The following is a 6,000-nucleotide window of genomic DNA, read 5'->3' as shown; positions in this document are numbered from 1 at the left end:
TTTTTGATCTTGATCGTTAATAAACATGATAAATTTATGAAAAATAATTATTTATAAAATAAAAAATCGTTTTTATAATTTAATAAAATATATGGGATTAATTTGTAATTAAATTTAAAAAAAGATTATTTAACAGTTCTTAAAAAATTTAAAAAAACATATTTTGTTATGGAACTATTTAATGGTTCAAACGTCCTGGGACCACCGAATTCTGAGCCCTTACTCCAAACGTTTGGGACAAAAATGATACTTCTTTTTTTTTCAAAGATTGAGAAATTTGAATTTGCGACTTCTTTGATAAATATGGGAAAATTATACCATTTAAGCTATGGCTCGTTAGCGTTACACACCTAACTTTGATATGGCAGATTCCTTGATGAATAATTGAATATTCTCATCAAATGAGTTCTAAATAAATGATATAAAAAATACATCTAAATTTAATATTAGAGTAAAGTATCATTTTTGTCTCTAACTTAGCTAAGTCCAAATGATGAGTGATATAAACCGATAAACGGGTGACATGCGTGCTAGGACAGATACACAAAATTCTTCTTGGTTCCTGTTAATAGAAGGTAATCATCATAGAATTGCAAATCCAAATAAATGAATGGCGCATACGAAAGAATCAAAATACTTGCAAATCCAAATGAGTGGTGCATATGAAAGAATCAAAATACACCACTTATATATGTTCATTGAATAAAAACAACGTTGTACTAATTCAATCTTGATTTATATCGTGTTTCTTAATTTATATCGTGTTTGTTACTAGAAACATTTTTTTTTTGGTGACTTGTTACTAGAAACAATTGTTACTGTATGGAATATGTACTATAGAAAATTTTTGAAATGTTGTTGAAATAATAATATTTCAGTTATTTTAATAATTAATATATAATATATATATTTTATAATTAAAATAAATAGTTAAAATCACCAGAACAATCACTTGTTTAAAATATTTGAAATTATTTCTATGTTATATAATGTATAGTATTTTTTAATAAAAAGTAAATATTGTTTTTTTATAACAAAAAAGTCATATACAATATGTATTTTTTAATAAATTAAATTATAATTTTCATGTTTATTCAATTTTATTTTTCACATAAAAAATCTTTTATTATTACCAAAAGAAAAACTTTAAGAAATTTTAATTTCAGCCTTTGCATTGGATGTTTATGATCGAGTCAATAAATCCATATCCCACGTCATATTCTACATTGGTTTCCCATGTTTCTGCTTGCTAATGACAAGTTTCAAGTGAATTTTTATGTTGTTTTTTATTTAGTAATTAATTTTTATTTAATTATTTAAAATTGATTAATTTTTATATTTTTTTAAAGTTTTTAATTTTTTAAATGTTAGATGTAATTATCTTTAATAAAATAAATAAACAAATTTAATTAGTTCTTATCTCTTAAAATTTCATACAGTTTATTAATATATATATCTATCAAACAATTTTTTTTAAAAATGAAAATAGAGGCTCTGACTCTTAGATAGATGTATGTAACTTAATTAGTACTTGATAATGTTTGAAGAGGTTTATATTCTGCCTTGTGATTGGGGGTTGATATATTCTGGACCATGTCACTATCACAAAAATAGAGTTTAGCACCAAATTTTAACTACTAACACTAAATCGTGATAAAATTAAATGAACGTATTTTTTATTTATCATTAAACATTGTTACAGTGATTAAAATTTAACTTTTTATTACAAACAATATTTTTTATAATTATACTTCCTGGTTACATTAACGTATCAGAATTATCTTGTCTTAAATAAATTAATTTTTAAAATAAATTTATTAATGTATAGTATATTTTTTTTTGATAGTGCTTTACTTTTTGTAGTTTTGCCCTAAATGCTGTGTATTTGTCTCTCTGTGTGTGTTTGCTTAGTTCTACTATTTCTAAGGGGAGCTCAATTTACTATAATTCTACATATACCCTTAACCCTTGTAACAACAATATTTTTTATCTCACTATGTTAATAAATACCATTAATAATCCCCTTTGAGTTTAATTAGTTTAGTGTCAATATATTAGAGACTTATGTATGTACTTTAACGGTCACTAACCATTTACCTTAGTTTTTGCCTTAGTTTGTTAATTAGCTTTTTCCTCTACTAAAAAAGTCAAGTATCAATATTTGATTATTGAAACAAAGTGTAAATATTAATTTGTCATTGTTTGAGAAGTATATTAAAAATCTAATATTTCTAACATTGTTTAGAAAAGAAAATACTAGATAATTTATTAATTTTTCTTTTTTAAGAGAATAATTCATCTAATACTAAAAGTATTATTAAAGATCAATTTTTATATTTTTTTCAAATAATTTAGTGAAATGCTATTTAACTATTAATTTTTTCAGTCATTAACGAATTATTATAATCTGACAATTAAGGCTCGATTTGAAAAAATAATTTAACTAAACTCATTTTAGAAAAATAGTTTAAACAATAAATAGCTATATTAAAAGTAGCTTATAAATAAGTTATTTTGTATTTGAATTTTTAATTCTAAAAATGTTTATTTTATAGAAATGTGATAAAAAATAATAATATTATGAGAGAAGTCATTTTTTTAACTTCTTTATAAACTCTTAAATAATTTATTAAAAAACTGCGATTCGATTTTAAAAATTATACCTAACATTAATACTATTATTTTTTATAAGTCAAAAATTAAAAAAATTACTTTTAAAACTTTTTAAACGCACCTCAATATGACTAACTTCTGTCTTATTAAGGTTAGTAGTCAACATAAAATATCCAAATGAGTGGTGCATATGAAAGATCAAAATACACCACACATATATGTTCATTGAATGAAAACAATATAATGGTGTACTAACTCACCTTTATATCGTGTTTGTAACTAGAAAAATTGTTACTAAATGGAATACGCTATAAAAATGATGTATAGTATTTTTTTAATGAAAAATAAAAAATTATTTTTCTATAATAAAAAAATCATATACAATATGTATTTTTTAATAAACTAAATTAGAATCTTCATGTTTACTTAATTTTATTTTTTAGAAAGTTCTTTTATTATTACCAAAATAAAAATTTTAAGAAAATTTCAGCCTTTGCATTGTATATTTAATTTATTATATGAGTCTCTAAATCCATAACACGCGCCACGGGGTCTTTTATATTTGGTGTTTAATTTATTTATAATAAATTTTAAATATTTAAAATTTATTAATTTTTATATTTTAAATTAAATATTAATTATTTAATTGTTTTTAATAACTAAGCACTAAATTTAAGGTATCATAACAAACATCATTAATGTTTTGTGCAATGCATGTGAATGAGGAATGGAGACAGATTAACACACAAACTATACAACACGTCAGATTGGTTCTCCATGTTTATGTCGTCATGTGGATCTAATTATTAGTGACAACCGACAAGTTTCAATTTTGTCAATCAGGAATAGTGACAAGTTTCCATTTAAAGGATTTTAAATTCAATATTTTTTTATCTTTAATACATTTTTATTATTTTTAAAATTTTCTAAAATTATTTTCGTGAGATAAATTGATCGTTCTGTTATTTTAAATAAAAATAATTTTATTTTATAATAATATTTTTAAAATTTAATTATTTTATGATACAATTTATTAAAAATTTATTTGTTTAATATAGATATTAAAAATTTTATTAAAAATGACAGAAAATCTAATATGTCAAATTAGAGTAGTTATAAAAAATTTTAAAAAAAATTGTTAGAAATAAAAACATGCATTCAATCTAAAATTTATGAAAACTAATTTTAGTATTTAATTTATATATCATTTGAAATAATTGTTTTAAACACAAAAAATAATCTAAATTTGATGTGGCTTTCATCTTTAATTATTTTTTTTTTTGCTAAAATAGACCCTGATATTGTGAAAAAGAAAGTGGAGGTGGTGGCACAGTGGATGATGATGCAGCAGTATTTGATCCATTTGAAGATTGAAAGTTTTTATCGAATATATGTGAAAATAAGACAATGTTGCGTGACCAAATCTATCACAAACTTGACATTATAGTCGATTTGAAGAGTTTAATTTAATTTAATTTCCTTCTCTAAAAGATCTGCCACAACATTATATTGAAAGTTTATGTAAAATTTGATTGGATGATGCCAATATCAGATTTTTTAAAAATTTTTCAAGCATGATTTCATGAGAAAGAAACAATATTCTTGTATATATATCAATAAGATGTTGCATATTCCTCACTCAATCCATCAGTAATATCCTCAAAATGAACCTGCTTTCTTGATGTTCTTTAATTCTATTTTCAATTGTTTGATCTTCATCTTCAAAAATTTTACAAAATAGTCTTGCATCTTGTTCCAAACTTGATAGGCATAGCTGCACCGCACTCTATCATTTTTGTTTTGAGCTGAGTCATCTATGGATTGAAGGAGTTAGGTAATGAGGAGACTGTCATGAAGTTTTCAAAGTACTTATAGGTTTTGGACAATGTATTTGAATGGCAATCTGATTCAAAATCATATATTGTTGAAATTGTATTTTTTTTTAGATGATCTTCTAAATCATTTGATCCTATTGTAAAGAGAGCAAGTTGCTGCCAGTTAAGAAAATTTATTTCATCAAGTTTGTCTCTAATTGAAAGAAATTTCTGGGAACCAATGGTGACTAATGATGAATGAAATTGTGGTGGTCGTTGTAGTAGTTGTATGTGAAGAGTTGCATAATTTCAGGTGATTCAATTTCTGATTTTGTATCTGGATCGATCCTTGCTCTAATATAGGGCGGATGGGAAATCCTCCCTACTCCTCGTCCCTGTTCCGATCTCCACTGTGAGGAATAGTGTCCCATCTTCATTTCTCGTAGAATCTCATTTTTTTCCGGAAATTCTGTTCTCTGTCTCTTTATATTAATAATTTATATGAAAATTTTAATAAAAATTAAAAAATTTAAAAGATCATAAAATATTATTATAACATAAAAATAGAGTATTTTTTAAGATCATCAATCTAAAAATATAAAATAACACACTATATAGTCATAGAGAAAAAAAAAACTAAAAATATAAGATAATATTAGGAGTGTGCATGAATCGGGTGAAATCAGGTTTGATGTGATCTAAAATCGACTCAAAATATATACCGGACTTATTTATTAGACTCGAATCCGGTTCTAAACTCGATGAAACCTATATTTTTTTTTTGCTACGATTATACCGGGTGAAAACCGGGATATTAACATTACATTACATTGATACCTTCTTATAAGTTAGGATGTGAAAATATCCAAATTTTCAAGACTCAACCATTATTTGACATGGTAAAATTTACTTAGAAAAATATAACAAGAACCAATTATTCTCTAAACATAACCATAATCAATACTAATATTGTCTAATAACACCAAATATTTAAATCAATATAGATAATACAATATTATGCATTAATCTAAAATCTTATGCATTTTAAACATAAAACATTAACTTATAGTCTTACAATAACTAATAACACAAAATATTAAGGTTTACAATACTTAAATTTCACATAAGAAGCCATCATCCATCACTAATAACACAAAATATTAATTGTGTATGATGACTGAGTCACTGGGCCGAATTCGGTCACCCGAGCCATGGCCGGACCCTACCCGAAATAATGACCAGATCTATTTTTGAGATCCTTACCCGATCCTAGACCCAATAAAATCACACCAAAATAGCCTCTAAATTGTTCGGAGTTAGACCGGACCAGGCCATGCATATCCCTAAATAACACAATGTTAATGTTATGAAAAGAAAGAAAGACAATTTTTAAATTAGGATTAAGTTTTTTAATATATTATATTATATTATATTATGTGAAATGACTAAAAAAATTATATTAAAAATAAAAATTAAAGATATTTAAATAAAATTAATAATTTAAAAATTAGTGAGGATGGGGTAGAAATTTTCACTCGGATTCCTGTACTTACTTTAAGAGAATTTTATCTAC

This window comes from Arachis hypogaea, chromosome 14 (genome assembly GCF_003086295.3).
Source record: "Arachis hypogaea cultivar Tifrunner chromosome 14, arahy.Tifrunner.gnm2.J5K5, whole genome shotgun sequence".
In the NCBI taxonomy this organism is placed as follows: domain Eukaryota; kingdom Viridiplantae; phylum Streptophyta; class Magnoliopsida; order Fabales; family Fabaceae; genus Arachis; species Arachis hypogaea.
The sequence above is the reverse complement of the archived record's forward strand: the minus strand, read 5'-3'. Positions refer to the sequence as shown.